Consider the following 12,727-nt stretch of genomic DNA (forward strand, 5'->3'; position numbering starts at 1 on the left):
CACAACAATACCACTTTAGACTCTGAACTGCTTGCTAAAATGTAGTGTGTAGCATTAAAACATGCTTGGCTGCAACTGTATCGATAGCAGCTCTACTTCTCTTCAGTGTTTCTGTTAGCTTCTTGGTGCACCTCCTGCTACTGGCAGCTTCACCACACAATCAATTCAGCGTTACAGCGGCTAACGTCCTTGTTGCCGTGATTCACTTTTCAAGTCATAGGTGTCTGGTTTTCTAATATTGTATGTCCTATTGAAGGTTTTTATACATATGTTTTGTCAGTGATGTCGTGTCAAAGCAGCATCATTGACACAACTTTTAAATTAAAACGGGAAAAGTGTTTTAATGTTCGTCTGGATGCTGCATGCTTCCATGGAAGGGCAGCAGAATATTGCTCTTACAAACAATTTCTTTTGTCTGAAATATCACTAAATACAGCAAAATAAGTCGCTGAGTTGTCAAGAGTGGGGTGACTATTGTTAACTTTGAACATGTAGATATGACCTGGTGGGCAAATCTGTCAGTCAAGCTTCTCTCACGAGAGAGCAGAAGAGAACAGTGGGTGATTTTTAGACCTTTGCTGAGGTAGATAAGATCAGAGGATAAGATCGGCTTCTGTGGCTGTTGTTAACGAATATTTTAGTAATGGAGTAATCTATCAATTATTCTTACGCTTAATTGAGTAATCGGATAAGAAAAGATAAAATAAAACATTGGTAAATCTAAAATAGCAGTATTACTATCACATATCAACATCAGTTAAATTTTTCACCTTTGAGCTTCCCTAACAACTTTTCTGTAGTTTAGAAAATTAACTTGTAACAATAATAGCTCACTTTCTAAATTAACCTGAAGAAACTTTATACAAAATCTGAAATTGTATTCAATTTAATAATAAAGAGGCAGGGTCACAAATACACTTATAAAAATTATCTATACTCCAGCTTTTGGTTTATGTATTCATCTTAAGTCAGTTTAATAGATGAACTCTCACCTTGCCCAGACTTTTATAGCTCGTATGTTCTGCAATAATAGCGACAGGATTTGACACCTGCATTCATCACACACAAAAACACATCTACCAGCTATGTAATATCACGATGCGCATCGTTTCAGCCCTATCGGCTTCACATGCAAGTATCAGCCAATCACAGATCTCCCAAAATTATGGAAATCAGTGCCAGTAAAATCAGTACGCCCCTAGTCACAGCCAAATGTTAGCATCTCAGGTACCATTTAAAACTTAAACAAAGTTCAGAATTTGTGGTTTTCAATTACAGTGAAACATGATTATTACCATTTAGATCTACACGTCTGAAATATGTGAATATGTGTAATTGAACTATAAATAGCAAGGGTTCCACCAGCAGGGGTACCTGCAGGATATTATTGAAGGGTAGCCACGGTACTATCACTGCACCTGACCCACAATAGCACATCAACATCTCCAACACGTTTCATGGATCATGTGTGTGTCGCACAAAACCAGCACAAACTTAAACACATGCAATGCACATGGCCCACTAAAACAGCGGATCTAATCCGCTTTTTATTTTTATTATTATTGTTTTTATTTATTTATTTATTTATTTTACAAATTATACTAAATAATAAAGACAGGTAAGCAAAGCCTACCCATGTGATCCACAGGAGGAGATCCTCCCATGGATGAGGCTTGCAGAAGAGGAGGAGGTAAAGTAACAATGCTTGCTTAATGTCTACTCTTTTTTGCAAAGTTTCTGGTTTCCATGCTCACCACAGTACTGAGACTGCCTTCTTCAAATTGTTCGATGATATCCACATAAACGCAGACTGCAAAAAAACAACAAAAAAACAACACAGGACTGATTCTGTTGGACCTCAGTGCAGCTTTTGACACTGTTGACTATGACATATTATTGAAATGACTGGAGAGTTGTGTAGGACTCTCTGGTCCAGTACTAAACTTTTTTTGAATCTTACATAAAGAACAGGGATTTCTTTGTTTAAATAGGTAACTTCTCATTGAAGCGGACAGAAGTCACATGTGGGGTACCCCAAGGCTCAATCATAGGACCCATCTTATTTCTATCTATATGCTCCACCAGCTCAGGTTATAACAGAAAATAATATTAGCAGGGTTTCTCCCAGAAAACTTGAAAAGCCCGGTGGTCGGGGCGCCGAGGCGGTCCACCGTGTTTTTGTATTAAAAGATGTTAAGTAGACAGGAAATGTAAAAATATTACTGGGTAATTATATGTTACGGGAAAACATTGCCAGTGAAATGCTATTTAAATCCACAACTAGTCTTAAAAACAACAAATCAAAAAATATAATTAAAATGAATATCAATTATTTGCACTTCTGGTTAATCCAAATTAAGTCAGTGGTTTCATCAGGCCCCCAAGGGCTTCAGGAGCCCATAAATGCTAATATTTTAACACAGACCACAGATAAATATAACGTTTGTTTATTGAGATTATCAATGCTGCTAAATTTGAATAAAATGGTTTCAGCATACACTAATTAAAATATTTTAAATTGTTTAACATTTAAATGTAAGATTTTAAGAAGCTGGCAAGTTTACTTTGTAAAAGTTCAAAAAACAATATTCATAGTTAGATTGTTTTTTTTACCACAGCAACAATATGATGCTGTGAGTTTAATCTGAGTTTGAGCTCTGTTTGTCCACAAATACTAATTACTAAACTGCAGTTATAACTGATTGTTTTTAGGTTGGCCAATTAAACTATTCCCTTCTCCCAGATTAAACCTAACACAGAAGCATTTAGTGGTGCTGATGTTTTTAGTAACAAAAGGGGCCCCTAAGTCAAGGGCCGGTCCAAGGCCTCAGACAGCCTTGGACCGGCCCTGCATGATGAGTTAAATCCGGTGCACTGCGCAGAGATGCGTAACACACGGGAGATTTAATTAAATGCTGCTAATGTGGCTTTAGTAGCTCTTCCATTTCATGTCTGTTGAGGTTTTAACAAGGGGACACAGAAACTATTTTGGTTGGTCATGTTTATGGGACGTGTTTCTCGGATCTTCGCATGGCCGCGCACATTAACTCTGGCTGACTAAGTGGACAAAGCATTTGATATGGTTTGATGCATCATGTAACCGGAAAAATAATAATAAAAATAATAATAGAATAATATGAAATCAGCTTGATGAGTGACAGCGAGGAGAACGCGAAAACTCCTCACCAGGCTGAACCTGCATGATGAGCTTAGAGCTGGTTCATTAACCACTAACGCTCTGTCCAACCGAGAACACATACATAAACTTTATCAGCACAGACAGAGCCAGGCGCTGGGCAGTGTGTTGAGATAGAAAAGTCACACAAAATTCTTGGTCCACAAGTAATCATTCTCACCGCTCCTCAACGGACCTCTGAAAGCGACTACAAATTATTCCTGCGGTTCATGTAGAGCTGCACAACCAGAGCTAACCAAAGTGGGGTTTAAACTCCTACCTTGATCAAAAACTCTGGAAAGAAACATAATTTCTCACAGTGGGTTGATGTAAATATCCATAGAGGTCAACCTATGTCCAGTTTGGATGAAAGGAGGCACGCGCGATCCGCGCTGAGGTAAACTTAATCCGGGTGCTACAGCGTTCGAGGCAAAGCGCAGAGGCGCAGCGGTGTGATTGGTCTGGCTTTAAATGCATCAATTATAAACCTATCTTTTAGGAATAAATCTGCTCTGCCAGTGAAACACTCAGAGCAACAGAGACTCTTGCAATTTGGCTTCAAAAAAACAAAAAAGCGATTTTTATTTATTTTTAAACAAGAAAGACTTAGCCTGGAGGCGGTGCCAGTGTATTATAGGCCTGGTAGGTCACCAGGCCTATAATACACTGGGGGAAACCCTGATTAGCTATTATAACTACATTGCCGTATTGCCACCAGTAAGTCGGGGCTTGTTTCCGGTGAGAGTTGGACTACACCAGGGCTGCCTTTTGTCACCGATTCTGTTCATTACTTTCATGGACAGAATTTCTAGGCGCAGCCGAGGTGTTGACGGGTTACTTTTTGGTGGCCTTAGGATCACATCTCTGCTTTTTGCAGATGATGTGGCTCTGCTGGCTTCATCAGGTCATGATCTGCAGCTCTCGCTGGAGCGGTTCGCAGCCGAGTGTGAAGCAGCCGGGATGAGGATCAGTGNGGACTATAGGCCATTTAAGAGTTTGTTTCCAACAGACGGGCACTACTGCAAACTGACCTCATCCTCGTCAGCCACGTGTGACCACTCCAGCACAAGAACTCCACATCCAGCTCATCCATCTGCGGCATCGGCTAAGACCAGTGACACACACAGTTGATGAGACTATCTGTCTGCACAACAGACACATCACACCTCAGACTGTCCGTAACTGCCTAGGAGAAGCCAACTTGACAAAATCCAATTCCTCAACCTGACCCATATCATGTTCAAAGGACTGTCGATCCACAGCTGTTTTGAAGATCAGTAATTACTGGAAGTATATTTTGAGTTTCTCTATACATTGTGTAACACAAATATTCATAAAACTCTTTACATTGGGTGTTTATATTTTTGTTCAGTGTATTTTACTGATTGCAGGTTTTTCAGTTGTCCTTTTGACTGAATAGCTGCTGTATTGTGCCTGCAAGTATTTTGCATGTTTTGTCTAAAAAACTGGGTGAATTTATTACCTGATCATTTTTCCACTTTGTCAGATCACTTAGGAGCATTCGTACACAAAGCGAAAAATTAACAGCCAATCCAGGTGATCCGCAATGATCGGCCCTCATGGGTGATCGGAATCGGGAGTAAAAAAGCATGATTGGACCATCCCTACTCTGAGCAGATGTTTAGAACAGAAAAATGTGTGGATGTGCCACAACTTTCTCCAACTGAACAGAAACAAAATTAAAGTTATCTTGGACCTAAAGTGTAACGATTTGGAGTCAGTGTACAGCTTCAGTTATTACAGCTAGAAACTAGAGATCAGGCATGAAATCTGGTAGTAGTGATGCATTCTGACCTGAACCTTCAGAGCCACATAAAAAGCACTTTTGCACTAGACAGCCTCTAACCGGTACAGTCGCAGCCAACCTCGGTGTGGTTCAGGTAGTGAGCTTTTCCCTTTATATGGTCTGTTCCTCACTGTTGAGCGCTGGTCGTGAGCGGCAACAACTGCATTCAGTTCTCCGCTGATGTCTGCAGCAACACTCAGCAAAGGAGAACCTCAAGGTTGTAGTTCTGAACTCAAATAAACCCAGATATTTAATTTTGTGTAATAGAAATTTATTACTGGCCCAAACAACAATAAAGCCTCAGATCAGTTATTATTTTGCAGCATGTTAATATAATTACATTCTGGCACTTTATTTTTTAAAAGTGCAAACTTCTGGGTTTATGTAACGCAGTCAAAAAATGTAAAAAGAAAAAAACTTAATCCAAAGGAAAACTAAAATTAATATCATAAGCTGATAATGTGTACTTTGGGTGTTTCACAATGTCAACACAAAAGTACAGCCTGTCAGAAAGCTGACCAGCTGCTCCATTTCTCTCTTCTTTATTACTGTATTGAGCTGCTATCAGAGCTGCTAAATCAAGATCATTCTGCTGCAAAACTTATCGTATGTGATCCTGGTGCTGATCGTGATTAAACTCATCTGTTCCTCCGTACTAAGCAGATGTCTGATAGCAGACAGCTAAACTTTAAAGTTGTTTTGGAGTTTTCAGTGATGTAAATCACAAGCAAATCAGCAAAAAGAAGTCAGCTGTCAATTAAATCGTTTTGTTGTCATACGTAGATTGGTCCTGCTAGTACTAGCCCTGAAGCAGGTACTGAAATCTGAGAACAGCTGGGCACGTAGGATTTGCTAATGGAAAACGAATCTAGCCGAGGTGGACCAAGACCGTACCAGATAGAAGTGGGCTAGTGGAAAACTAGAATTCTGCTGCTCATGTTCTCACTAAAACCAGAAAGATAGAACACATCACCCCAGTTCTAAAGTCCACCATGTTTTTATTAGAGGTGCACCGATTGCAGTTTCCTGGCCAATTGCCGATCTTTTAAAAAGCTTAACCTGCTGATTCCGATTTTGCCCAATAACAATTATTTTTGTCTGAAATGTTGCTCAATATAGCAAGAAAGTTGTTGAGTTGGCAGCAGTTGGGTCACTATTGTTAATTGTAAATGTGCAGACATAACTTGGTTGGCCGGTCTGTCAGTCAAACCTGTCTCACAGGAGAGCAGAAGAGGACAGTAATTGATTCTTACACATTTGCCAAGCTGCGTAAGATCGGCTTCATATGTAAAATTCGGCCGATCACAGATCTCCCAAAATTAAGGAAACCAGCACCAATAAATAGGTTGGCCAATAAATCAGTGCACCCGCTAGTTTTTACTCAAAAACATGGTGGACGGTCCCACCACCAACTTTATCAAAATTTCAGAGGGGAACCTTGTATAAGTTTCACTTATTGGATTTAACTGAGTCAACATTACATAATCACTAACTGTTATAAATTTCCACTTGCTTTGAAAGTAAGCAAGGCCAATAGTCCTGCATGTTTTAGATGTGCCTCTGTTACACACCTGATTTAAGTGAGTACTACCTCCTTAACATGCCTCCTATTGATGCAGAATCCTGTTAATCATCCATTTATTTAAGACAGGCATGCAGTAACAGGGAAACCCTTAAAACAGGACAGTGGCCCCTGACAATCTCTGCTTTAACCCTCTGAATGCGTGAGTGACTGACTATACAGTCTTCCGTGAGTGGGTCTTTTTGGACCCATATTTAAATTAATGTGGTTTTTTGCTACTTTTGTCATTTTGATTCAAAATTATGTTTTGTATAATACGTTCTACTGTGTTTTATTTCCCACAATAATTATTTAATGTTTGAAATATTTTCATTTTTCACTTTTTCATTTTTCGACACTGAGAAAGAGCTCAATTATTTCTGTGGACTATTCTACAAAGGAGAATCACAATAACTGGTCACCCACGAGTCTTACACTAACATTACTGTCTGTATTCTATTATGCTGTGTGTATCACACGTGTGAGTGTGTGTATGAATGTGCATTTATCTATCCATCCATCCATCCATCTGCGGTTTATCCGGGGTAAGGTCGGGGGGGCGGGGGGCAGCCTAAGTAAGGAGGCCCAGACCTCCCTCTCCCCAGCTACTTGTTCCAACTTCTCCATGGGAAATCCCAAGGCGTTCCCAGGCCAGCTAAGAAACATAGTCCCTCCAGCGTGTCCTGGGTCTTCCATGGGTCTCCTCCCGGTGGGACATCCTCAGAACATCTCACCAGAGAGAAGTCCAGAAGGCATCCTAACCAGATGCTCCTCTTGACGTAAAGGAGCAGTGGCTCTACTCTGAGTCCCTCCTGGATATCTGACCTTCTCACCCTATCTCTAAGGGAGAGCCCAGACACCCTATGGGGAAAACTTATTTTGTCCGCTTGTACCTCGTTCTTTCGGACATGACCCAAAGCTCATGAGGGTAGGAACGTGGATCGTCCGGCAGATCAAGAGCTTCGCTTTTTGGCTCGGCTCTCTCTTCACCTCGACAGACCAGTACAGCGCCTGCTTCACTGCAAACGCTGCGCCAATCCTCCTGTTGATCTCCTGCTCTATTTTTCCCTCATACGTGAACAAGATCACAAGACACTTGAACTCCTCTACTTGGGGCAGGACACCCTCCCTGACCAGGAAAAAGCACTCTATACTTTTCCAGCTAATTTATTTATGCATTTATTTATATAGCTATGAATAATTATTGAGTTGGTAAAAGAACAAACCTTGAACACATTGATCAACAGGTTTTGCATGTCATTCAACACATTCTCTCACTTGGTTTTCTTATCCAGGGTTTCAGTCACACACACAGACATGCACACACAAATAATACACATGCACAATATAGTTAGTATACATGGCAATGTTAGCTAGTTGGTTAGATAACTAGTATTAGCTAACTTTGAAGAAAGATAATATGTTGATTCGTGACAATAACGCTGTCACAGTACTCATGACTGACACACACACACACACACACACACACACACACACACACACACACACACACACATTTGTGAGGTAAAAATAAAGATAATACTTATATGTAAGAGCTATTGCTGTGTAAAACATTATTCAGGGGTGACAGTTAGGTCTCAGTGCATTTGGTTCACAAAAAATGTTTTCCTGATAGTCACAGTTGGTAAGAAACAAAGATTCCCATTAAATTCCATAGGAAATAAATGCAGGTCATTTTGGACCCACTCATGGAAGAATGGGGAGGCAATATAAAACATGCCATTTCTTAAAATGTATAAAAGGTAAATTAAAAATTTGAATTGCATGATATCAATAACATGTTTCTTGAGAAATACCTGCAATATGAAGTGATGAAAACGTTTCATTGCAAAGATATTGCAAAAAGATGACCTCACCGGGTCCAAAAGGACCCGCTTACGCATCAGAGGGTTGAACTAGGGCTGAAACAATTCCTTGAATGAGTTGAGTACCTCGATTATTAAAATTCCTCGAGGAAAATTTATCTGCATTGAAGCTTCGTTAAATTAAATTTTAACGAAGCGCACCGTTTTAAATTAATTTTAGTATGTAACGCACCGTGTTCCAGCCGGATCATTATTTGTGGTGGGCAGTGCTCTTACTTCCGCCTATGAGTTGTTGTGAAGTGCTAGCAGCATGGTGTTGAATTGTGGGACTTTTTGTGAGGGCTTGGGGAGAAATAAGGACTGTTGAACCTTGCGGTGTGATGGTTGGACTACGACAGCATTGGTGGCGTCAAAATCGCGTCATCATGGTTTTGGACTGAACAGTAGGAATGGCGCTAAGAGAGACAGAGAGAGATCCTATTCCTTGGACAATCGTGAAAATATTCTATAGAGGACTCGATTACTAAAATATTCTTTTACAACAGCCCTACTTTAAACTATAAAACCCTCTGAATGAATGTCAGTTCATTGGGTACAACAAAACCTAACAAACTGTTTTAAACGATACCAAATTAGGTGAAAAATCCTGAGACAAATGTCACAGGCAGACTAAAAGAGATGACATTGAATATAATCAAATTATTCAGAGTCCTTGTTCATAAACACTTAAGAGAGCTAAAGGCATGACTTATTTCAAAACAACAGGATAAATAATTGCTATTTTCAACACAAATAGTGTCCACAATATAACTTATTACTTTGAGAATTAGGTTAGCAACTCTTAACTCAGAATTATAGAAAATGTTCCACTGATAGGCCTGAAAGTTAGGCTGAAGGAAACCTGTGAGAGCATAGGCACATTGCTAACATTCAGAACATACATTAAACTAGGGCTGTAGTGATACAATAATCTCATGATACATGATATTCTGCCCACAATACAATATATATTGCGATATTCAGTAAACAATACAATTCAATACACTTTTACGATTTTCTGAAAGACTTTAGAGGGACAGAGTGATTTTGGTGACATTTTGTGACTGTTATAGAGTTGGACTGAATTAATTTAACTGAAAACTAATTAAAAGCACCAACTACACAATACCTGGCTCTGGTTGGACATGGACAAAGACTTAAAGTCAACAGCTGGACAAAATGAATCAAAGAAGTGGTGAGAAAACATGTTTCTTTTAACTGAAACAGTACAAACTGTAGCTTACATGCATTTGTAAAGTAAATAAAGTGCACCAAGTACCTGCTCTGAATAGTTTGATACCTTTTTAACCTTGACACTTAACATCTGAAGGAATCACTCTAAGCCTGATGACCTAATTACTCTCCTGGCGAAGCAAGCAGTGAGTGAGCAAGGTGACAGTTGGATGTTACGATACTTGCGGATGAATATCGATTTTTTTAGGAAAGAAAATATCGATATGTATCGCAAAATCGATATTGTCACACAGCCCTACATTAAACAGAGCGTCAGAACTACCCTTGACAATCTGCAGCAGAATGAAAATAAATGGCAGTGCTTTTTTGTTGTTTCCAGTTCAAATTTTTGATCATAACTTCTCATTAGTGAGAGATAGATTGTGTGTGAACATACTCCACTCATGACAAAATAAGGAAAAAGATGTCTACTTTAAAAAAAATTTGATAGATGTAGACCATCTATAAAGACCATCCCTGCAACTTGTAGACAAAGTCAATAACTAATTTAGAATTGTATAATTTGTCTGTTAAACTCATTTTATTAGTGTATAAACTTTCTTTAGAAATGTTTCAGATTGCCTATCTAAACAGCAACAAAGAAAGTAAATGTGTGGGTTTAATGACAATGATTTTGCCGGAGGAAAGAAGTGTCAGAGCAGGAATAAACAGGTTAGAGAGGATTCCTTTGGAATTAAAGTGGAACTAAGAGACTGAGTTGGAATAATGCGACAGTGCTCCCTTCAATAGTCACACCTGCAGTTTTGCGCCACAGTCGTAAAATATCGATCTCGCCCTAAAAAGATTAGGAGAGAGGAAAAATACACACCTCTAATCCCCTTTGACAATGTTAGCTGAACACTGCTAACCTAGCAGAGTGAGTTAGCTAACAGCTAGCGTTAGCACCAACCCGGACGGAGATTGCTCGAGTAAAAAAAACACAATCTAGGCTAGTTTACCAGACCAGGTCGGGTTCTGGCACTGGTTTACTTGAACACTCCAAGTTAGAGTCGTGCGGGTACCTTTCGTCCTTAAATGAGAGTGCTGGGTGAGCTCATAAAGTCGTTTCAGATACATTCCCCTACCCACCTAATAACATGGTGGCTCCTAGATCCATATACCACGGAAAACAGAAGGAAGCATATCCACGTTCGAAGGTTAAAAAAAAACATATATCCCTTTTTCTGTTGGCAGTCGGGTTCTCCGAAAAAAAAACTCCAAAGCCAGGTTTGATTTGAGGCGTAATACTGTTAGGTCATTACAACCGATAAGTCCATATTTTACTCTTGTCCATGTTAGGCTAGTATCCACTGAAAACTGAAAGCTGGCTTTGCGGACTTCCTCCTTCTCTCCCAACAGCACTGCCAAGCGGCAATGGCGACACACACTCACTCCCTGCTCCCCCGCCCTGTATGTCTACGTATATCAGCCCATCCCTTTTCATCCCGGTTCACCCACACCTGTCCCTCTCTCCCTCGTCATATTCAGATTGTAGGTAATTTATGTAAAGGCCTTTTCACCTGTATGCAAATACAACAAACTGTGTTCGCGAGTCAAATTATCAGTGATAAAAGTAGACCGGATAACTTAGTCTTACTGGACCCAAATGGAACTTCATAACGTAAAACACCTCATTATAGAGTTGGTTATTTATGATTTAATGAAACTTGTACGACAAAAAAAATATTTGGTTAAAATATGAGTACACTGCAGCCTCATCTCTGCACAAATACGCATACCATATTACGAACGAAGAGAAATCTCTTTGAAATTTCTGAATAGTCATATGCAGAGTTGGGAAACTAATTACATTTATTAAATTACATTTACTTGAGTACCTTTAAAAATACTTTTAGGAGTATTTTTATCACACTATACTTTTTACTTTTACTTGAGAAATTTTTAATGAAGCATTGCTACTCTTGAGTAAAATTTCTTGATTTTCTATCATCACTGGATGAAAGACAGATATGTTTTAAACAAAGACACAGACACACACATTCAGTTTTTGATAAAATTTCATAAATTTTATATGAAATTGATCTGGAGAAATGTTCTTTTGCCTGATTTTGTTACTTATATGAATTATTGACATTTTGGTAACTTTATATTTTGGTGCATCTGATAATGTAATTTTTTAAATATTAAGTGATTAACAATTTGATTAGTTACTCAGTACTTGAGTGAACTTTTTGACTCTTTTGCTCGTACTAGAGTAATTCTTTGGACAGCTACATTGTACTTTTACTTGAGTAAAAATATGTTGAAGTAGTGCTACTCTTACTTGAGTGCAATTTTTAGAAATATCCCACCTACCTCTGGCCATGAGCCTGACAAAGAATGCAGTTGCAACAAGAAGTTTCTGGTTAAAAAGACACATGAAGACACCTGACGTAGGAGTGTATAGCTAAATCAGGCCTGATTTCCTTAATTTGGGGAAAGCGGCAATCAGTGGATACTTACATGAGAAACTGATCTTATCCACTGATCTTATCTACCTCCGCAAAGGTCTGGAAATCATCCACTATTTTCTATTCCTCTATTGTGAGAGGACTGACTGACAGATCTGCCCACCAGGTCATGCCTGCACATGTACACTTAAAAATAATCCATTCACTGTTGCAAACATAACATCTTCATCCCTATATTTAAGCAAATATTTAGACAAAAAAATTGTTGGCCAAAACTCGAATTGGCAGGTCTTTTTAAAGATAGTGGTTGGCCAGAAAACTACAATCAGTTCATCCCTAGTTTGAAATGAAATCAGGCCGTCTCTTGTTTTAGGTCAGTTGGTCAACCACCAAAATGATTTCCATTTGCTAAATGCCCCAATGTTGATAGAAATAATATGTCAAATATTAAGCTATTTATAAATGAATATCATTCTGTATGTGAAATTCACAATCAGAAGTTCACATACAGAATGATCACCATCTCTTTAAGCAATTAAGAGAGCCAAGATGATGTCATGGCATTGGAAACTCCTTACTTGAGTTAATTGGAGACACTGCTGTGGATGTACACTGCATCACGAAAGTATGCACAACACATAATTTTATTTTTCCATATTTTATGTTTCAGCCTTA

The 12,727-nt window shown here is 39.0% G+C and overlaps 1 protein-coding gene across 3 annotated transcripts in view; it reads right to left on the reverse strand.

Moving 5' to 3' along the window:
- The window catches only part of arhgap5 (Rho GTPase activating protein 5), a 111,140-nt gene extending 100,122 nt beyond the window's left edge, over positions 1-11,018 (reverse strand). Inside the window, exons 1-2 of one of the 3 annotated variants that reach the window (XM_016665494.1) lie at positions 10,731-11,018; positions 8,739-8,824 (exon numbers count right to left, since the gene is read on the reverse strand). The gene's annotated coding sequence lies outside the window, so the exon portion shown is untranslated. Of the gene's footprint in view, positions 1-8,601; positions 8,622-8,738; positions 8,825-10,730 lie in introns of those variants that run through there. The other 2 variants (XM_007541131.2, XM_016665495.1) reach the window with 2 other exon arrangements.
- Positions 11,019-12,727: the final 1,709 nt, after the last annotated feature.

This window comes from Poecilia formosa, unplaced genomic scaffold, assembly GCF_000485575.1.
Source record: "Poecilia formosa unplaced genomic scaffold, Poecilia_formosa-5.1.2 Scaffold591, whole genome shotgun sequence".
NCBI lineage: Eukaryota > Metazoa > Chordata > Actinopteri > Cyprinodontiformes > Poeciliidae > Poecilia > Poecilia formosa.